At 46.5% G+C, this 23,509-nt stretch overlaps 1 protein-coding gene across 1 annotated transcript in view; it reads right to left on the bottom strand.

The window, feature by feature from the left end:
- Positions 1 to 23,509, bottom strand: part of LOC144125662 (atrial natriuretic peptide-converting enzyme-like) — a 996,499-nt gene that overhangs the window by 558,450 nt on the left and 414,540 nt on the right. The window lies entirely within an intron of this gene.

Genomic DNA, 23,509 nt, shown 5'->3' with positions numbered 1-23,509 from the left:
AACGGAAGAGGAAAAAAGTGGATCTCAAAAAAACAAAAGCTTTGGAGATGACCCACGCAACTACATCTCACACTGCGCTGCCCGCACGTCGTCGCGTGTGCACGGCATTGTTTTGTTTTCACGTCATTGGATCATTTGTGCTTGCTTCACAGCGGAAGGCACATATTCAAGGCTGGTTGGGAGTGCTTGTGAGAATAGAGCCCTCTTCCCTGAAACAAGAACCCACATTGTGCACGTTTATGGCACTGCTCTGAGTAGGACACATCTTATCAAAGCCCACAGCACTATCCTCAGCATCCACATATCCAAGTGGGAGGCTAGGGCCTCCCTGCCCCACTAGATTCAAGAAGGAACATTTGGATATCTGTGCCCTCCCCTCGTATTCCTGGCTCCCTGCCTCCTGCAGTGACTTTGCCTCAGTCTATTGGATCGTAAGTACAGAGGCGAACCAAATTAGGTGGTGGATCTGCATTGACTTGGCCTAGCCCAAATCTTCCCCGCAAGGCTGCGGTGGCACCAATGTTGCCACCAGCAAAATGCATGGGACACAAGGGCTGCTCCCCTTCTCTGAGAAAGTCTCATGCAAAAGCCAAATCGAGGCGAAACTGCGCCAGTCAGGCCAATTCTTTGGCGAGGAAACACGGCGACAAAGCGGACGTATAGTAATATAGTTGCTAAGCATAACTGCCGTGTTCGACAAAGGCAAAAGTGCTAGGTTAGAAGAGTATGCAGACTGGGCACTCTATCAAACCGCATTCTTGAATCTAAAAACTTCGGTGCTCATTTTTACAATGCTGAGAAAAAAACATGCCAGTATGGTGATATCTTTTCTTCAGCTTATCTAGAAAAAAATGTAAGCTGAATATTTGAACAGCACCCAGTCATCGCCACAACTGCTCAGGTTCTGACGACTATACGGTTTATGTGGTTATAGGGAGTTCAGCGTACCGAGGTTGCTTGCAATATGACGAGAGACGCCGTAGAGGAGTGCTTCATGTTAATTTTGACCAGTTGTGGGTTCCTCGCTCAAAGACCCTTTTGCGTTTCAACACTAAAACTGGTACTCGGCTATGGGGCAGAAACATATAGAGGCTAACAAAAAGGATTCGACTTGAGGACAGCGCAGCGAGCTATAGAAAGAAAAATGACAAGTGTGACATCAAGAGACAGGAAAAGGGCAGAGCATCAGGGATCAAACATGGGTTTATTGACATCCTAGTCGAATCAAAGAAGTGGGCATGCCATGTAGTGCGAAGGCAAGATGGTCTTTAAGAGTAATGGAGTGGATTCCAAAGGAAGGGACGCATAGCAGGGGCCAGCAGAAAGTTAGGTGGGTGGATGAGATCATGAAGTTTGCAGGGTTAGGGTCAATGTTTTTAGACACGGTGGCCACAGCTAGCATAGGGAAGGGTTAATTGGAGAGATATGGGAGAGGCCTTTGTCCTGTACAGTGGGCATTGTCAGGCTGATGATGATATTGAAATGTGGCCGAACCAGCGCAGATCTGACTCCGGGACATCGGGTTCAGCCAAATGCCACATATACACTGAAAGCATGCCCACAATGATGGCAAGCGGAGTTAATAGTATTCAAGTAAACCGGCAGGCTATCTTAGGAGACGAAAGATCTGATTACGAAACGCCAAAGCATGAGAGCGTCTAGCCATAGAGACAACATAGAACTGACAGAGCTATCGAAATTCATAAATAAGCGCAAGGTAGCTGACCTAAGGAAGTTTAATATGGAGAGAATCAAGCATGCTCTGAAGTACAGAGTTAGCCTAAAAGTGGCGAACAGAAAAATTGGCATAGGTAAAAACCAGATGTATGCATTAAGAGATAAGGATCGAGGGCAATGCCATTAGCAATATGGATAAGATAGTTAATGTAGTTGAAGAGTTCTACGCAAATATATACAGTAGCCAATGTAATCAGAACGTCAATGAGAGAGACAGTAGCGAACAGCAATGCATCATCTTGTAGGTAACAAGAGAGGAAGTAAAGAAAGTGTTCAATCCAAATGGGAAAAGCAGCTGGTGAGGATCAGTTAACAACAGATCTGTTAAAGGATGGAGGGGAGTAGAAAAATTAGCCACCCTGTATACACAATGCTTTATGACCTCGACCGTACGAGAAACTTGGAAGAACGCTAACATTATCTTAATTCATAAGAAAGGAGATGCCAAGGACTTAAAAATTACAGGAAAATCAGGTTACTGTTCGTTACATACAAGGTATTTACTAAGGTAATCGCTAATAGAGTAGGGGCGACCTTAGACTTCAATCTACCAAATGATCAGGCAGGCTTTCATAAAGGATATTCCTCAATAGATCATATTCGCACTATCAATCAGATGGTAGAGAAATGTGTAATTATAACCAGCCACTATATATATATGCTTTATTAATTACGAGAAAGCATTTGACTCGGTGGAAACCTCGGCAGTCATGCAGGCATTGTGGAATCAGGGTGTAGGAGAGCCTTATGTGAAAATACGGGGAGATATATATAGCAACTGCACAGCTACAATAGTCCTCTATGAAGTCAGCAATAAAATTCCAATAAGAGAGCGCATCAGGCAGCCAAGGAGATACAATCTCACCATTGCTATTGACCTCCTGTTTACAGGAGGTATTTCGAGCCCTGAATTAGGAAAAGTTAGGGATAAGAGTAAATAGAGAATACCTAAATAATCTGTGATTGGCTGATGACATTGCCTTGCTTAGTCACTTAGGGGGTGAATTGAAAATTATGATCAATGGGTTTACCTGGCAGAGTAGAACGCTGGGTCTAAGAGTTAACATGCAGAAAACCAAAGTAATGTTCCACAGTCTAGCAAGGGAACAACAGTTCACAATTGGCAGCGGGGGGCTGGAAGCAGTGAAGGAATTATTTACTTATGGCAGGTAGTGACAGCAGGTCTGGATCATGAGAAGAAAATAACTAGAAGAATAGGGTGGAGCACATATGGCAAGTTCTCTCAGATCATGAATGGCAGTTTACCAACACTATCGCTCACAGTGTTGGAAGTAACGTGTTACAAGTAACGGCGTTACTGGTAAAGCGTTACTTTTTTCGGTAACTTAGTACTCATTACCATTTTCGAACTGTAACGGGTGACATACTTGCGTTAACATTTTTCTGTAACGTTTGGTGTCGTGTTACTAGTTACTTTTTATTCCAGTTGTCTCCCTCTCCACCCCCTTTAAAAAGAAATGCAGAGCACCTAAGCTCCTGAGCACCTGAGCGTCGGTCGACCAGCAGATATTTCGCCGCTTGTATCTCTGTAATGAAAAAAGTTGCTCCGATCGTAGCATCACCTTTCCACACATCCTGCTTCAACTTGAGTGCTTGTTTTTTGCCTGCGCTTGCGTGCAGCATTCAGAGAAGATGCCCCGGCTAAGGATTCCCCCAAACAAAGAAAAAGAACCGACGAATGGACCAGATCTGGACAGTTTGGTGCCCGCATACTCTCCGGTTGCCAACGGTGGTGAGGAATCTTGCGGCATAGACCAGAGGAGCCCGCAACAAATCAGCCGTCATGCTTCCAGGTCAAGTCCAGAGCATGCGGAAGACAGTACGGGCTTATGTCAGTAATGCCCTTGTTCTGCTTGCCCGTAGGTCTTGTCTCTCTTGGGATGACTGCGCGCTACTTGCGAAATGATGAATTACAGCCGTTGGTTGCCCGATTCTCTCAACGACGGACAGCAGTGGCGTCTAGATATGCATATGGTTAACCACATCTGGCGACTTGGCATTAGCGACAATTCCTTTTTTTTAGATCTCGGGAGACAAGCATGCACATTACTGTCTGTCAGGTCGCTCTTGATACACCAGGTGTTGCAGTGAATGTGATCACTCGTGTTTATAAATAGGGTTTTTGAGATAAACAGAAGCTTTCTCCGGCATAGTAGTGCCACCGTTGGCGGATGTTAAAAATCGGGCGAATTATGTTAACTAGCCAAGTGATTACCTAAATTGTAATAGTTAAATTTTTAACCTGCCAATAGGCAGCTGATTGCAATTAGAGATTTGTTTACCGGCCGTTAATAATAAACATGTCAGTTTTCAGAATTTAGAAAACACCATTACTCTCGCCGCTGTCGACAAAATTTGGGTGCATCGTGCGGAAATACAGGCGTTTTCGAAAGCATGCAGGCAAAGCAACCCTTCCAGTGGTCGTAAGTAGTCGTAGTAGCCAAACGCAGAAACTGAATTGTATTCACGGTTACTGTGGCATTCGTTGCAGCCTTTGGCGACTACAATAAAATCTCGCCATAGATACCGCTACCGCAGCGCTGGATTAAGGGGGGGGGGGGGGCACAAAGGGGGCTGCAGCCCAGGGCCTCACCTCGGACAGTAGAAGGGGGCGGATTTATTCTAACCTGCTTAGTATATGGAACCGTGAGCAACGGAACTTCGAGCGACATGTATGAATCGAGAAAACCAGAATGAGCAGACGGGGACCCTGCCTCATGTAACAGCATGCGTTTAGCCTGATCATTTGGGAGAGCTTGTCGAGCTGCAAAAACAGGGATCCTCCGCCACCCCGGCGGGGCGCTCTTTCTTACGAATCGAGGTGCGTTTGCTTAGAAGTGTTTTCGTGGTTTCCTGTCAGTCCGTCTGTCCAGTGCTGTCTGGAGGAGAGGGGCAAGAGGGAAACACCTAAAATATGTAATGTGGGACGAGGACCTAAATCTCCCTTGCCCCTCGTCACCACCACGCCACCCTCCACCTCTCAAATAGTTCCGCCGCAGTCCTTCTCATAGAAAGGATGTGCTGCAGAACCCAACAGTGTCTCCCATTCGACTTTTCTTTGCCGTGATGGTAATTAGGGCGGGGTAGGATGAGTCCGATAGCAGATGATGAGTCTGATGGCATAGTCTTGGCACGGAAGGAAAGAAGACGTCACACGTGGTTTTATCCATGTGCCGTGGGGCATGGAATGTTCACTGTTCGGGCTAGGGTTGTGGAAGAGTGAAGGGGGAAGTTGGAGAGCTGGACACAAATGCCTGTCTCCAGGGCCCATTCCCGCCTAGTGGCTGCGCACCCTCGCGCGCGCTCGACAGAAAAAAGTAGGTCAGACTGGCCACCGAACTTCCCAGAAAGAAGTAGAAAAAGATGACTCAGAGGCGACGGAAAGCGCTTAACTTCGCCCGCGCTAGGAGTCGCCCTCTCCCCTTCGTTGTCGCGCGCGGCGTCGAAGGGGCGAAAGAAATTTTGAGAACCTCCAAGAGCAGACGATTGCTCATAGCCAATAGGAAGACGAGACCGGAACGGGAGAAGTGGTGAGTTTGTACGGAGAAGGGGGAATTTGTACAAGGAACTCTATGCGTATGTGAACGCCTGCTTTGGCGCTAGTAACAGACAGACGCGGCGCGCGTCTATTAAAGGAAGTTGATCGCGGGCTGGGATTCAGCCCCGAGCCGCCGGTTAAGCTTGCATAAGCCAGCCCACTGAGGAGCTCCTGGGGGACGCATTACTCTCGGCCAGCCACGGACCATCCAGGCCGCGTGCGCTAGTCATCGGGACGGCCACCGTTGGACACCTGCGGTCGCGTCGGACTGACGAAGTGCCCGTTGCGGTGAACAATTATAATCCATTCATGGGAAAATGCTCGGTCGGAAGCATCAAAGTGGTGCGTCTAAATTAAAGGCGAAGTTAGAAAGAGAAGAGCGTGAAAAGAAGCTACCACAGATGACAAAGTACCTACTGAATGCAGCTTCCGCGGAGCAGTACGATCGCTCTACCCAGAGTCCGTGTCAAACTCCAAATAGTGCCGAATCTCCTCCTGTGGAGGACTTGCCATCTCCATCACCACGGTTTCCTTGCAATAAGCAAGGTTTGACTCATCTTGGTTGTCTGGATCTTGTGAAAACGGTGCCAACCTCTGTCGTCCATGTTTCTGGGCGACCGACACTAACCGAGCCCTGTCCTGTTCTTGAGTCAGCAACGTCTTTGCTTCTCTGCCGGAACCCTGACACAGAGCTCCAGGTGTCCGGTCCGCCACGTCTGATTTCTGCTACTGCTGAACAACCGGTGCCAAACCTCCCCGATGAACCTCCTTCTACTGGCGAACGCCAGGAAACAACACTCCAAGAACCGACTCGCTTGTTTCCTGTTACTTTGAATTCAAATAATCAGGTTCCCACCCACAAAGCGTGCCTCGAAAGGACGAGTAAGACGGCTTCTCATTGCGGCAACAGAGTAGTACAGACACCCCCGCAGCAAGACGTACGTTGCGAGATTCTGCTAAGTGACCCTGCTAAGTGGACGGATGTTATTACTGATAGCTTTCGGAGTTTGCCTTGAGAAAGGGCCATTGTATTTTCAAAATCGGGAAGAAAATTTTCCGTCTCCCGAAAGGCAATACAAAACTCACACGCTATATGTCGCCTCATCTTTTCGTGCGAAAGGCTGTAAATGGGGAGGCATACGAGCGACAATGGTTAATGTACTCGGAGTCCAAAGGTTCTGTTTACTGTTTCATGTGCAAACTATTTTCGATTTCAAGCAACCCCAGTGCTTTCATCACGGATGGCTTTTCTTATTGGAAAAGAGCAGAAGAAAAGGTTTGTGCTCATGAAAATAGCGTCGAGCACCGGAGCTGCATGGCAGCATGGCTCGCCCTCTCTAACTCGAGCAGCACAATTGACAAGGAGCTGCTTAAGCATCTTGTCACGGAGACAGCTTACTAGAGGAACACCTCAAACGCTACGGGAACAAAGTAAATAGTCACCCATCATATCTGTCAAAAACCAATTGTGATGGATTTATGTAGCATATGGCAAAGCCTGTCAAGGAACGTCTCTTTGACGAAGTGAAACGCGCAAAATACTTCTCTTTAATTGTTGATTCGACTCCGGACCTCGCTCCCGTTGATCAGCTGTCAGTTGTTTTACGATACTATTTAAATGCGAAAGTGTACAAACGCATTCTTGGATTTGTTCCAATCTAATCGCATACCAGCCTGTATCTTTTCGATACCGTGATGTCCCTCTTGACGACCAATGGCATCTCACTTGATGACTATAGGGGCCAAGCTTATGATAATGCGAGTAATATGTCGGGAAAATACAAAGGACTGCAAGCTAAAATCAAACACCTCAACGAATTGGCAGTCTACGTCCCGTGTGCTGGTCATTCACTGAACTTGGCGATTGTAGCGTTGAGTTGCCTTGAGGCAGTCAAATTTTTCACTGTAATTCAGAGACTGTATGTGTTCTTTGCTGCCTCACCTAAGCGACGGAGGTATCTTTTGGACAGCATGGGCGGAACTGGCCAGCAGCTTGTTTTGAAAAGTCTCTCTGAGACCAGGTGGTCAAGACACGCTGAATCATGTAGGGCCATTCTAAAATAATTCAATCTAGTCTTCTGTTGCCTTGAAGCTATATCAAAGAACGAGGAAGAAAACGGTGACACTAGGAACGAAGCGCACTCTCTTCAAGAAAATGACAAAACTAGACTGCATTCTGATTAATCACAAAGTGAACATATGTGTTGGTGTTTACAACAGCACGCGTTTCAAGCAAGTTTTGTTGCTTTCCTTATAATAATAGCAATAATAATAATTCCGTTGATCGCACTTCGTTCTTTTTAATTTGGTGGAATTAAAATGAAACATGGCATATTTCCAGGAGCGTAGCAGGCGACAGAGGGGGAGGGGGGGTCAGTATAGGGAGAGGGGGTCTGCATGCGAATTAGCCAGGGCCCCCATTTTTCTTAATCCGGCCCTGCCACTACCAAAAATAAGTAACACGTTACCCTGTTTCGCACCCTTCCCAACCTGCCCGCATTTCACCAGATTTCCTGAGACTGATTGGGAGGAACATCACATGTCGAAGGAGGACCGGAATCACCTCATGTGACTTGGACTTATCCTCTTTGGAGTCGCCTAGCCCCGCTGCCGCTGTCCCTGAGATCTCAGACCTGGCTTCTGCTCAAATGGTGACCAGAGCGACCGGTCAAGAGAAGAGCTCACACGAGATCGGGACAGCCAGCCAGAAAGCGCCTGACGAGCCTCCTACGTTGGCGAGCCGTACTGTGAGTAGCTCGGTTTCTTTGCTCGTGAACCACTGCAGGATCTAAGTGGCTCTGGATTTCAGTGGTTTTCTGTCAATAGTCGTGTAGGATGGCATTCTATTTTTCACGGTGGACGTAGCTTCCGTTGACACGTTACGAGAACTGCGCTCATGGTTGTATTGGTTTTGGTGGAAAGGAAATGGCGCAGTATCTGTCTCATATATCGGCGGACACCTGAACCGCGACGTAAGGGAAGGAATAAAAGAAGGAGTGAAAGAAGAAAGAAAGGAAGAAGAAAGGAAGGAAGAGGTGCCGTAGGGGAGGGCTCCGGAATAATCTCGACCACATAGGAATCTTAAACGTACATATCGAACCCGACCGCGGCGGCTGCATTTCTATGGAGGCGAAGCGCTAAGGCGCTCATGTGCTGTGCGATGTCAGTGCACGTTGAAGATCCACAGGTGGTCGAAATTCTTCCGGAGTCCTCCTCTACGGCACCTCTTGCTTCCTTTCTTCTTTCACTCCCTCCTCTATCCCTTCCCTTACGGCGCGGTTCAGGTATCCGCCGATATGTGAGACATATACTGCGCCATTTCCTTTAGCCAAAAACCAACTCGATCTTTAACGTGCACTGACATCGCACACCACAGGGGCGCCTTAGCGTTTCGCCTCCACCGAAACGCAGCCGCCGCGGTCGTGTTTGAATCGGGGAACTCCGTATCAATCGCGGAGCGCCCTAATTACTGAGCCTCCGCTGCCGGCAAAGGAAAGGTAGTAGCAGTAAGTGGTTTTATTAAAATAACAATAAAAAGAAAGCAAGATTTTTGCTAGCCCCGGCATCTGCCATCGATACTGACCTGGCTTCAAAGAGTACGGCAATGTAAAACCATAGTCCTACACTATGGTTTTACATTGAATCTATCCAATTTTTACCTTCCGCGTTTTTAACCTGCCTTATAATGCTCTTTCTTTCTCCGTCCTCGTGTCAGGCATACTTACTGGTTAGAGGATTCCCAGTTCTTTTCCGCCAGTGTGAGTCAACGATCTTTCAGTTTAGGTATTTAAATACCTTAGCTACCCACCTATTATCGCCAAATTTCCTCAGGCGTTCTTCGTATAGTATTTTACTCTAAGCTTCCCGTGCTCCGAACGATGCCCAGCCCATATCCCCCTGTACTGCCTTGTTTGTGGTTTTCCCGTGGGCACCTAGTGCTATTCCAACAATGTCTGATTTACTTCTAATCTCGACTGAACTTCTTCCCTTAAGCACAGAACCGCATTCCATAAAGTAAGCCCCGGCACCATTATTCTTTTCCATATACCTCTCAGTACTTAATACCTGTTGTACCCTCACAATGCCTTATTTTTCATTACCCCGACATCTCTTCACCCTCTTGCTATGAGAGACTTGCTATAAGGGACTGTTCGTGCTTTTCCGTGTATATCTGCCCTTCGTTTACCCTAGATGTCTTAGAACGCGCAGCTACAAAAAGAAATTTAACGAAGAAGATGACACATGCGCTGTGTAGCAAATCTGTAGAAACAATAGAACACCTCTTACTAAAATGTGATGGTATACATCCCAATGTCGATGCAGGCACACTCACGCTTCCTGAGGCCCTAGGGTTTAGAGATAACAATAGTCATGTAAATAAATCTGCGGTGGAAATTAGCAAAGAGCGATTGGAAGATTCGTTCCGCAAAAACAGAGAAGTGACAAAGCTAAAAGTGCAGGGAGGCGTATTTAAATTCCTAATTTTAATAACATACAACACAGTTAAACAAAAATAAAGAAAAAATAAAGGAGCATGGTGGCAACTCCCATCACCCCGTTTCAAAGGTGACGCTCCTCCCTTCCGTCCTTCCATCCATCGATCCGGATCTGCGCTACGTTGTTCGCTGGTCACCGCGTGATTCCTGCGTCCCCGCACGGCCTCACTGCGCCTTAACGAGGGGAGCGAGAGGCGCCGCCGTCGCGCGCTATCTGTTGGGGCAGTGGTGTACATTGCGAGGAGGAGGAGGGAGTGATTTTATTGGGGCACCGCCTGATGGCGCTACGTGCGCGCCAAGCGGAGATGAAAAGTAGCGGAAACGTATTTTGCTGCTCGCGTAACTGTGGCTTCTGCTATGTACATGCTCATATTTACTAATATACACCACTGTACGTCTCTAAAACGCCCTTCTAAGACAACACCGTATTCACTGTACGCGCCTTTGTTCATTCCAAACCATTGACCTGGCGTGGCAGAAATAAATTATCACCTTTAGTCCTCTCCCATGAGGACTGCCAAACAAAAACGGCGAAAACACGATGAAGTTTTTGAATTTTAAGTCGAGAGCACGAAAGGACCTGCAACAAATAGCACAATTTCGAAACCAGGTATGCACTACATATGTTTGCGCGCGCGAATATAGACAGCTCCTTTCCGGACTATATCTGTGTACACGTAGACAGTTCTTGAATTTTCTCCTTCCAAAAGTCATCGTTATCTCGATACTTGTCAAGAGGAACACCCAGGTATTTCGAAGGGACGTGTGACCATTTTACACTCGCGTGAAACAAAGGCGCTGATGTCCAGTTCCCATGAAAAAGGCCCGCATATTTGTTGAGATTAACAACGCTATTGATTACATCACAAAACCTGCGAAAAACCGACATCGCATGTTCTATGCTGCTGGGATCGCTGCAAAAAATTGCCACATCATCGGCATAAGCCAAGACTTTAATTTCAAGTGCTTCTAGTTCAAAACAACGAATAGAGCGGTTGTTTATTACATTCTGGCAAAGTGGCTATAGGTACACAGCGAAAACTAGTGGTGACAATGGGCAGCCTTGCCGCACAGATGCTCTCAAGAAAATTCTGTCTGTGAGCTCTCGGTTAACAACCTGATTCGTGGTACAGTTTCTATAAACCATTTTAACCAGTTTCAAAATTACTTCCCCAAAATAGACATGTTCGAGGATTTTAAAATGAATGTCATGACATACACGGTCAAAGGCCTTCTCTAAATCAATATGCAACATTGCAGCTCGCCTAAAGTGAGCGTCACAGCATTCCAGTATACTTCGAGTGATATGAACATTCGTGAAGATGGTCCGCCCTTGAATTACACACGTCTGGTGGGGGCCAACCAAGATGTCCATAACCGACTGTAAACGTTTGGCTAATACTTTCATAAAAATTTTATGTTGATTACTAAGCGTTATCGGCCGATAACTGGTAACTTCATAAGTTTAACTGAATTGTCAGTTTTCGGTATAAGTACTGTATGCGCACTTGAAAACGACGGTGGTAAAAAACCATCTAAATGACTTAATAAATGTGTTGTAAATGGAGAGCAGTTTCGCGTTATAACGCCTTATAAAATTCCGCTGTTATCCCATCAGGACCTGGCGATTTCCCCAAGTAAAGCTCATCAATAGCGTATTCCAATTCCGCTATTGATAAGTCGGCGTTTGAGAAAAGGGGGCCCTTTCTTTGCCACATTCGTACCTGAGGCAGGTGGCGTCAAGATTTGTTCTTCGAGATCAACGCAACCCTTTCCTACGGACTTTTATTCAAGTGAGGTTTTCTTCGGTTTTGCAAAACTATGTTATTACTACTGTAGACAGGATGCGATACAGTGCAAGTAGATTTCTGAAAGAAGTGGTCTTTGTTTTTCGGTTTCTAAATGCTCGGTTCAGTTTGGAATACCTTTCAAATGTCACGCGTAAGAAATTGCTCAAATATTTGTTTGACTCCTTCTTCCCAGAGCCAATATATCGATCTCTGTATAGATGGAGGCCAAGGAGGAAATGTTTTAAAAAGAGTAAGGAAAATGGTGGTGCCAGCGGGTGTGAAGACGTTTTTCTGCAAGTTGCACACTGGGACTTTGCCTGTTAAAACATGGATTTAGGAGAAGAGATTGTTTTTACAATGGGGTGCTGACTGCTTGTTATGTCACAAACCAGAGTCAATAGAACACGTCTTTATTGATTGCTGGGATGCGCTGCTCTTTTGGGACGTACTCCAGCGTACAATAAAGAAAGACTGACCCTTGACGCCGTATGGAATACGATTCCTGAACGTTGAGCCGGATCTTTATAAATACGATGTAATATTACTTCTTGGCCTGGACAGCATTTGGCAAAGCAGGATGGCTGTACGACACTGCGATAAAGATGCGCGGTCTGTCCTAGATTACTTCAAAGAAAACATATTTAAGCGGCGTGAAGTGTACACGGAGATATGCTTTGGAGATGAAGTTATCGAGTTGATGGGAGAGTTGTGTTCTTTGAAACAGTTTTGATTTTGTCGCGTGAGTGAAACGCATGTCCGCTCTTGATGTTTTAGAATGTAGCGCAGAACATGTTTGTGATCTGTTGTAAACTGTCGAAAGAGGCAATGAAGGCAAAAAGAAAAGAGCTGGCGTGGCGGAGTGGTTAGCCTGCTCGTCTCGTACTCCGGAGGCCCTGGCTCGATCCCCTGCCTCGACAAATTTCTTACTCGGTTTTATTTATTTTTGCTTTATATTTTTCGTTCACGGCCAACGCCGCCGCCGACGCCGACGATGACACCGGCCTTTATGCGACACGGGGCTCTCAACGCTCCCGCGTTAAACGTTTATTCTAACGAAATAATTCGAGGTACTCAGGCCTCTGTGTCTGTGCACGTCCCCACTTTAAGCAGGTGAGGTGGACGTTGTCAGGCGCGGTTCAGGTGTCGACGATATGTGAGAAAGATGCTGTGCCATTTCCTTTCCCCAAAAACCAATTTTTTTTTTTCAGTTGAGGGGATCTCAGAAATGGCAGCATCAAACGAATGGTTGTAATTAAAAGATGATGTGAGGATGGTGGTGGTAGTGGTTTTATTAAAAATATTAGTAAAAAGGAAGGAAAACATTTTTGCTAGCCCCGGCATCTGCCATCGATACTGAAGCACCTGAGCTGGGGCAGCGGAAATAAAGGATAGCAGGCAGAATGGAGAAATGAAATGAAAGAGGTGAGGGGACAGGAATAGAGGATAGGGGGAGAAGTAATATGTACAAACTATTTACACAATAAGAAATGTGTCCAGGTTGTGCGCGTGATTAGTTCATTTTAGAGGAATTAAATCACGCACGCGCACAGCACTGTGTTGGTTACAACTGGAGTGGGGCGTCCAGTTATTAATTGTTCAAGGTAGTACTCGCGGAGCGTTCGGTCACTGCGTGTAACTACCTGACGGAAAACAGACGGGACGTCAAGCCCGTGTGTTCTAGGAATGCACAGAGGCTCACCAAAGTTCGCTCACGAGTGTGCGCATGCGTGCACTGCCCTGTGGCCCGAAAAAAAATTCAAATCGGATGAGAGTTCATTATTAGAGTCAAAAATGTCCAAAAAGTGGGCGGTCAGGAGCAAGAGGTCCGCGAAATTTGAAAACGCAGGAAGTAAGCGGAGCCAAAGCGTGGTGAAAAGTTTGAAGGCTCGAAATGGGCAATCACGTGACCAGTGATAAGTGAGATACGTAACCCGAAGATAGGAAAAAATGACAAATTAGGGACAATTCATTCATTCATTATTTATTGCATATCTTGCGAAATGCAAACTAACATTGATGGAACCATAGCCACTGGCTAGTAACGGGTCTATAATCAACATAGGATACAAAATAAATGCAGCACGCGAACAAATGAAACAAGAAATACAATCCACAACACAATAACACATAAAATGCATAGTTTAAACAAAAATGAATATGAAGTCACTTATTCGCAATTTTTCTGAGAAAAAGAACCTCTTTAAAGCAGGAGTAAAATTTGGGGCTTGCTTTATGCTTAGTGGCAAGGTATTCCAAATAAGAGCGCCGTTAAATTCTAAGAGCCTTTTCCCGTACAGGTTCTGACATGCAGGTAGATTAAAATTCAGGCGTCCGCCGATATGTAATATAGGTAATTATTTAGAAGCAAAAGGCAATGGACCGGTAAATGGACTGGACGGGTATATAGGGCGGGAACGAAGCGTGACGGAAACTTTGAAAACTCGAAATGTTTGGCGGGATGAAATGACGGTGTAATCAGAATTAATTGATAACAAATCAATCAAGTGAACGAGAAAAGAACCATGGCGCCAAATTTTATAGGCGACCAGTGTCGAGGAGGAGGCAATGCTTCGCATTCTTCCAATGCGGGTAGCTGCAGTGATCGCTAATTTTTTTAAAAAGCGAATTCAGCATAGTATAAGGGAGACTACTGCAGCGGGCCCGTTTTGTAAGGATATACACCACCCGTCAGAAGTTCCCAGGACGCAGGTTAATTCTTCTCTGAAAACTTTGAGTGTTTAGTAGTTGTCTTAAGCCCAACGGCATACTGCTTGAAAGTGGACTCTTTTGCTTGAGAGTTTTTGATGCACCCTGTAAAACCTCTCTCGGTCCACAGAGGTGGCTCAACGGTTTAGGTTTCTTATCCTAAAGTCGCTCGGAGGTTCCATCCTGGTCACCACTGCCGCATTTTTATGGAGGCTAAATTGAAGAAACATCAGTGTGCAAAGCGATCGATGTCAACCCCAGGTAGTCTAATCCAGAGCTCCCCACACGGCCTCCCTCATAGCACATTTGTGGCTTCGGGACATTTACAGTTTACACGTTCTCATTAGAAAAGTACCTGCCAAGAGCGTATGGAACAAACTACGCATCTTGTACGCAGTACACTTTATCCGTGACATAGACTGGGAATAAAAATGGGCCTAGAATGCTTATTTTCGGCATATTGGTGACAACGACTTGTCCATGAGGTCTAGCGACACCGATATCGACGTACTGTATTCTATGGCCGAGCTAGATATCATTCCAGTAGCTCTGCTCCACGGACGCAGTAGTTCTGTAACTTTGTAAGAATAATAGGATTGACGGGTTGGAATGCTTTTAAAAAATCAGTATTAAGCGATAAAGAATTTATTGGCTTTTCATCGTCGTAAGGGCTGTCTCGGTCGAACGACACATTACTAAACAGGGTTTAAAGTAACGAATCGTATTTTGACGAATTCTAGTGTATTAGCTCATCAGTGCCTTTTATGAATATCTGAACAAATCAAAGTAGACGGCCGCTGATTTCTTCCATGTTTCTTTTATCCAGCGGTACCTTTGACAGTTGCATTATATCTGCGTATACGCTAATAATGTTAACATTCCTTGAGCTAGTGCGCTAGTGCGTCCACATTGATGGCTCGCCGTTGACGTAGCTGGTGAGCGCTCTTTATCCGTGAGACCACACTGCTACAAGTGCGACGTCTGAAACCAAGACGCTTTCAGATGCCTTCGTTTCATGCACTCGCGTTGTCACAGCTCCTGCTCCAGCTTCAGAATGTGCTTTCTGCTTTTATGCAGGACTCTGAGAAGGGGAGCCACGCAAGCTTTGCGCGAAGCAAAGAAAACGAGCCGGCGGCTGTGACTGGACTCGGCGGCATGGGGCCTTCGACTCATCCAGCTGCCACCATCGAACCAGTGCCTGGTGTAGACCAAGGCAACTCGCGGCCAACGAAACGCCAGGGAGCCAAGACATCTCGCCGCCGCGGAGCTCGTCGAGAAACTTCGGAGGATGGTACCACATCTTGTGAGTATGCACCTTCTTACGGCCTTCTCAGCGTCTCATAGCGCCCGTTATCTCCTCCAAAGAAATGTCGACCTCCAAAAAATATCAAGATTCGACTCTTAAATTTAAGTTTAACGCCGACTAAGCATGCCCATACAGGCTAAAGGTCAGTTGGTGCGTGTGGGTGTGCGTGTGCGCGTGTGTGCGCGTGCGTGCGTCCGTGTGTGTGCACGCGCGCCGGTTGGGCGAAGCGTTTAAAGTAGAACATGTGAGGTAATAGCGTGACAGGGGCAGTGTTGGAAGCGAAACTTCTGCACACGCCCAATCATCAACCAATGACAGCAATATGAAAGATGAGAGTACCTGTCACAAGGTATGCCTGCTCGCTCATCCAGTCACGTAGCCTTCGCCGCAGTCTTCAATTCTGCCACGTGCAGGAAGCATACAGGCTGCGTCACCATTGCGTAGACCGATTGAGCAGTGTGCACTAATCGTTGAAAACGGAATTCAAACAATAACAACTGACTTTTTAATGAAATGAAGGCCACTCCTCTCTGTGTGTTTTTGCTGCAATAGCGGAAGTCCGCCTATCACTAACTTCGGATACAAAGAACGCAATCCGCGTGACCACCACGTTAATTTGTACGTTCGAGTGACTGTACTTTTTTCCCCTTGAAATACGTGCTGCTACCTCGCGTGTCATTGGTTATGTTCACATCCAAAAGGTACGTTTCGTCAAAAGGAATAATGGCATGACATAGAAAGGCCGAAGTGCCTTGCCAGAGTTACTGTTATGCTGCTTATTAGTCATACAAAATCGTGTAAGGCCCGTTTCACATGCATGCGATTTTCGCATGCGACACTGCGAATTCCGTCGGTCTGCGACCGGGGAGGGCCGTCGGTCTATTCGCAGACGGCTTGCGATCGAGTTCCACCCGGTTGGAATTCAGTCGCCGCGTTGGTTTGTTCGCTCTGCGACTGACCAAAGGGGAGCATCTTAACTTGTGGTCCCGTGCCACCGCCGCCGGAAGTTCAGTACCGGAAGCGGCGAAGCCCCAAATGCAAACGGTGTTTTGGAGCGCTGTACGCACGTGGCCGCACAGTCGGTGTTGTGGTTTTTCGAGCGCAGGCAGGGGCTACTAGTCGATATGGCATTCCGCGCTGCGTCAAATGAACTGCTTATCGACGAAGTTGCCAAGCGACCGATTTTATGGAATGTGTGTTCTAACGAATACAGGAAAAATTCCGACCAGACCGGTATACGGGAGGAGATTCGCGATGCCCTTCGACAGATCGACCCCACAGGTACGTACAATTTTTTTTTTGTCTTCTGTTTCTGTTTTTGCAAACGGGTGTGGATTGCAGTGCCGAAGCTCTAACCGCGAGCGATTGTGATTTTTCTTATATGACAGTATACGGCAGGCGCATGTGAGTAGCTGCACACGTGGATTCTCGGCGTTTTTCAGCCGCACGTTCTGCATCGTTCCGTTTTGCGAGGAAATAAACACATCACTAAAGCACAATATACTGCACTCGTTATTAAGAGAGAAAGCGCGTATAGGCAAAACAATTCCATTTGAATGTGCGACCGACTCGCTCAGCAGCACGTGCTCTCTAAATACTGTGCCCGGCTCGAGTCATGCAAACTTTTTCTCCTCCTTTGTTTACCCTCTGCGCACCCATGTTGGCTTTGCACTTGCATTCCGGGGGGAAAAAAAGTAAATTTAGACTATCGTGAAGGGAAAACAAAAATCTGACGGCCTTTGTTCACGTGCGGAAGAGGCTTGTTTTTTTCTTATTAATTTTTTTTGCCTAAATCTGCACTTTCTTTGTTCATGGCGGGGGGCCACGCCAGTACTCTTTTCGGTACGGCACAATCATGACTTATTTCACCGCTGACTGCAAGATTAATGCTCCAGTCTCTGCCACAAATTCCAATGGTGGTGAAGTGGAAAAATATCCACGTGCTGTAAAATGTCAATGCGCACTAAAATAACTTAAATTATCACAATTATTCTGGGTCGTTTTGAGGTGCTGATATTTCTCTGCTGCCAAACGTCGAAAAACTCATCACCGATTCCATTCGCGAACCGCTTAGTGCATGTTCACTGTTACTGGAGCGTGCAGTCCGGTCCATGCTTTGTTCGTCAGAGCTAACTCTGGGAACATGCTATACGCTTTGTGGCACACGCTGGAATTCATTTAAGTTTTTTTGTTAATTGTTTTCCTTAACTAATTTTAACATTTTTTTCAGTAACTGTGGACGTTGTGCAAGGCCGGTGGAGAAACCTAAAAGACACGTACCGCAGAAAACTCAGAGATATCCTGAACTGCACAAGAAGCTAAGCAGGGGCCGTGCCCAAGAGCAAGGCCTGGATATACCTAGAAAAAATGCGTTTCCTCAAAGACCAAATGGATATGCGGCAGTAAGTAGCACTGCAATATCTACAACCACACACTTTGCACAGATTAGATTTTACTTGCTTGTGTTCACCTTGAAGTATACAAAAATGAGAAATTGATGTTTTGCAAACATTTTTGCTTGGTGCATTCTTCATCTAATATAAATGTGTGCGTTGTTTTACGGGTTATTTGATTTATTTCACATACATGAATGGTAGGTTTGTAGACAGGCGGGTGTAATTCGCATGCTCTCGGCAAGGCGTGGTTTTCACAGGGCTGCCACCAAACTCAATAAGCGAATTGCTATTTTCACTATGTAAACACTGTTTATGTATGGCGTTTCCTGCAGAGGACACAGCAGTATAGAGCCTGAGGTTGTCCTTGAAGAGGAAGAGGCAAGCCCGCGGCCACATTCACCAGCACCGTCCTTTGAGGAAACTTTTGTGGACCCTGACCACGTATCCACCGACCAAGAGTCCACCGGCCATCCGCAACCCACTGCATCACATGAACAGAATAGGACTTGTGCCTCAACGTCCTCAGAGGCAAATGTGCCCCAGAGGCCTAAGACGCGTAGAAACGAGCTGGATGCAGTAAATGCCCGGCTTGATGTTGTAAGGAACGGCTTAAGTGCCCATACGGCAGCAGGCAGCGATGAATATTTTTTGCTGTCATTAAAGCCATACCTATAGCCAGGTGCACTATCCACCCCATTTGATTGTCTCTCCACAGTAATGTAAATACAAGGTCTGTCCTGAAAGTAATGAAACAAGTCGCAGCTTGGCGCGCGTGCACTAGATTGGGAAACTGGTTTTGAAGGAAGGAGGGGGAACCTTCAGCTTCACAATGCAACGGGCTCAGTTGGCTTCGAGTAAGCAAAGCAACTGGAGATTTTTTAGCGTGTGCCCCTGTTTCATCACTGCATCATAGAAACCATGGAGCGAACTGTGGAACAGCGAAATGCTCTGAAGCTTTGCATTAAACTGAGAAAGTCACCTACCGAGACATTCGACATGATTAAGACAGCATGTGGTAATGATACAATGTCCAGATCGTGAGTGTTCCGACGGCACAAAGCATTTGCAAGCGGCCGTGAAAACGTTCAGGACGACACAATCAACATTACCAACCGTAACCGTCGTTGACGGGCGCCCGGACCCTTGCTCGTCGTGGTCTTCACGGCCGCTTGCAAATGCTTTGTGCCATTGTAACACTCACGATCTGGAAATTGTATCATTCCCACATGCTGTCTTGATCATGTCGAATGTCTCGGTAGGCGACTTTCTCAATTTAATACAAACCTTCAGAGCGTTTCGCTGTTCCAGAGTTCGCTCCGTGGTTTCCGCGGCGCAGTGACGAAACGGGTGCACGCTGAAACATCTCCAGTCGCTTTGCCTGATCGAAGCCAACTGAGCCGTTGCATTGTGAAGCCGAAGGTTCCCCTCCTTCCCCCAAAACCGGTTTCCCAATCCAGTGCATGCGCAAGCTGCGACTTGTCTCATTACTTTCAGGGCTGAACCTGTAAATACAGTATACGTAAATAAAAGTAAGAATCCAGTCATGCAAATAAATGCAGTGTGCAATGCTTTTTGCTACACCTGTGAATCACAATACATCAATAAAAAACATTAAATGCCAAAGAACGTGAAGACACCACAAGTGGACCGTTTATTGGACCACATATTGTTACGTGGCGACCAGCTGAAGAATGAGGCGAGATGAGCGATGGCAATGAGATGGTTTAATGAGAGCTGGCCTAGCGCAAGCGCTCCGTCCGTGCCACTGCTAGCTTCGTTGTTTCATCTTTTTCGTCATAGTGTAAGTTTTATTCAAACCGTGCCTTTCGGCCTCATGACTAAAAAACCACAACAGACGCAGGACAGAGGGAGAAGACAACACAGGGTGTTACTTACAACTGAAATTTTATTGGAAAACAGCATAATGACACCAAAACTAAAATGGAACGCTCCTGATAATGATAACAATCCAGGTTCAGAAACACAGAAAACAAACGCTCGTGAAAGTGATGCCACGGAATGAACATAGATATACCATTATGCAACAAAACTCGGACTGCAAGAAAACGCAGTTCTTTTTGCGAGACAGCTAGCGAAGGAGAACTATCATATTTGTCAGGTTGTGAACTTAAAATGGCCACTCCCTCTCAAATCTCTTTCAAGTGGACCCTTCCTCCTTCTTATCATCTGTGTGCGGCTCAAATAAGGGTAACAACCTTCACAACTGCGACAGTGAACTGGCAGATTTGAGCCGCCAGCCTCCTCTAAGGAACACGCATGCTCGCTTAAACTAACGCCTGTTGTGCATTCTACACTCTTATTCTTTTCTAAGAGCTTCTTTGCACTCTTGCCTAGTTTCAAGTTCCCCTCCCCCACCATTGCACGCAGTTTCGAAAGTTTACATGGCACTGAAAAAACTCTCAGTGCCATATGTGCCTGAAATTTTCTTAATGTGGTGTGAAATCTTATGCAAGTAGATAGTTCTGCAGCTTATTGACAAGGGAATCAGCAACTGCTCGTAACAGTGGGTTCGGAAAGCCTGCATTTTCTATCCGCTCCACCTGGCAGGGAAAACTAGAGTGCAGGTTATGTACACATGACTTTAAAAGCGCTAATCGCAGACATGAAGAGGCTATACCCCTTTTTATCGCCTTAGAGTGGGAAGAATCAAAGGGCAACAAGGCTTTTCTAGACCTGGGTTGGAAGCCCCAGGACATATTCAGAGTGACTAAAAAACAACTCCAAGTCTAAAAACTGGATTGACTGATCCTGGGGTAGCTCGAAGGTAAATTTAAGAGTGCTAGAGCAACTGGAAAAACAAACTAAAACCTCGTGAGCTACTTTAGATAGCACGTCATTAGGTGAAAGCTTTACAATACATAAAAAACCGTCAACATATCTAAAGACATTTACAATGAAGAGAACAGAGCTTAAGCTTGAGCATACGCAGTACAAATGGGCAAGAAAATTTCAGAAAACACAGGCGCCACACTGGAACCAATAAAATATTCCTTTCTTTTGGACATACAAGTCATCGTCCAAGGAAACAATAGTGTAACCTAAATAAAAACTAAGCATCTCAAGAAAAGAATCAGGTGATACGCCATAGGAATTCTGAAACCCAACAGTGCCGCCGACATCTGACTTTTTTAGTCATAATGTCGCACCAACTGGCCTACAACTTTACCCTGTTAATCCTTACGGCCGCAGCCCAGCACTGGCTTGTTGCCATGGCACAGCACCTTGATGGGTTGAAAAATATTCGCAAAAAATGTCTCTTGCTTCCGCCGCAGCTCTCGAGAAGTTGTGGCCCGCAGGAGGTTGCAGTTCAATCATTGCAGAGCCCCCGTCGGCTTCAAGGTTGGTGCGCCACTGGCCCTTCGCGACATTTCCGAAGCTATCTTCTTGATCGATGTACAGTGGATCCGCAAAAACTGTCCTCCATCAAAAAATTGTGAAGCACACACGTGGCAAGGATGACGTAGTCGACATTTTCCGGCTTTAAATTATTAACACGCCGGAAAATCCCAAACTTTGAGGCCATTACACCAAAGGCGCTTTCCACGCACCTCCTGCAAATAAATAGCAATGAGTAATACATGTTCTCAGGGAAGCACTTTTTGGTTAGATTACCTAGCTCGGCTTAGGCGGTAATAGAAGATCCTTTTCTCTTCGGCCTGACATCTTCCCGAGTACGGCCGCAGGAAGTCGGGCCGAAGCTGGAAGGCTTCGTCCCCCCAAAAAACGTGGGGTGCAATTGTCCCGGAACCTGGGAGCTGCCTGGGGGATGGCAGACCTAGAACTCCTCTTTCGAGGCAGCTGCCAAACCTTTAGGCACTCAAGGTCCCTCCATCGCTCTGCCGGCCATAGCCGCCGACGTCAACCGTAACAAATCTCAGGTTGCTGTCGGCGACAGCGATCAGCACGATGGAGTACGTGCACTGCAAGTAACCAGCACCATAAGAATTGCTGTTAAAATTGACAAATTACAATTAGTACCATATAGTTGTAGTACAGGCTCCCAGAGCGTGATGGGGCCTGGATTTGCCATGCTTCCCATCAACTGCACCCACGCAGTGAGGAAAATTCCACTTGTGAGGGAAACCTGCCGCCACATCTAGCCACTTTTCGGTGGTTGGCATCTGAAACAGAAATTGGCCATGACATAAGGCGCGCAGTTATACGGGCCATAGTGAAGTGCACGCCATTTTCAGTATTAAATGAGGCAGCTAAGCATAGCAGATATAGGTAGACAAATAGCTATGATACATATATGACTAAGAAAGTAAGCACGACCTTTAAATGGAACTGCAATGCCTCATACCTTTAAGCAGACAGGCTGCAGCACCTTCCATAGCAGTCTGCACGTAAAGTGGACAATCCCTGCTACGGTTGAAATTCCCACCCTAAAACAGAGGGCGACATCTTGCATTTGCATGCCAGGTGACAAGTATCTGAAAACAGAAATGGAAGAGACTGTCAGTGCAAATGTAACATTTGTGGCTGTGCGCAAAACAAGAAAACTTGAGTACCTCCCATTAAAATAATTGTGGCCTATTCACGTGATTGTCGCGTAAGCGATTACCTAATACATCCTGACAGCAGTTTCCCCGGAGAAAAAAATTACTGAGAAGCAGTCGCACAAGAATCCTGCAACCAACCTACTGACCTCAGAGTGATGGCCAGCCTCATCCGAGAAGGGAGCGGCTCACGAACGCAGTGCTCCTTCGTAAGCGCTTCCTCAAGAAGCGCATGTAGCTCCTCAAACCGTTCCGGAGTCATTTTGTGGTACTTCCGGAAATAATCCCGGTCTCCGGACATCAGAAGTGGCATCTGCAGAGAGCAGCGTGCGCGTAGAAGCACATACGTTGAAAGCACGCTGTGCAAAGTATATACGCTCTGCCAAATATATATTTCAACTCACGGCAATATAGAACTCTGACTCCGACTTTCGGTTTTCCCAGATAGGTCGAACCCAACAACGCCTCGGGCTCCACAGGCTCTCCAGAAGTTTTTTCTTTCTCCAGCAGGAAGTACTCCTCCAGTAGCATCAGCCGCCAATGGCGGGAGTCGAGCGGAGACGCGACCGCTGGAGTGTCGACGTCGTCGTCGCTGTCTTCCTGAAGAAGCAGCGCCTTCTACAATACTCATGGAGAATAAGATGCCGAACGCTATTGGGACAGAGCGTTGATGCCATCGCAGGGGTTGAGGAACTTACGGAGCTGAGTTATCGCGCGAGTGCACACTCCAAGCTCCGCCAGTGGAAAGACAAAGAGCGAGCAGACGCTCTGTTGGCTGGCGCTATTTTCACGTCCCGGCAGTTTCAAGCAGCGCAACAACGTAATTGTTGATTAATACAAAATCATTTATTCCATTGAAAACATGTGAAAGGTTTTGTCATAACTAAAAACACGCATAAAAATTACAGCGTCGACACACACCCTGCTGTGTTAATATTGCAATTGACCAACGGTTGCCTATGCATGCATCAAGCAACCCTGTGTGTCGCTCCAACCGAA

This window comes from Amblyomma americanum, chromosome 1 (genome assembly GCF_052857255.1).
Source record: "Amblyomma americanum isolate KBUSLIRL-KWMA chromosome 1, ASM5285725v1, whole genome shotgun sequence".
NCBI lineage: Eukaryota > Metazoa > Arthropoda > Arachnida > Ixodida > Ixodidae > Amblyomma > Amblyomma americanum.
The sequence above is the reverse complement of the archived record's forward strand: the minus strand, read 5'-3'. Positions and strand labels throughout refer to the sequence as shown.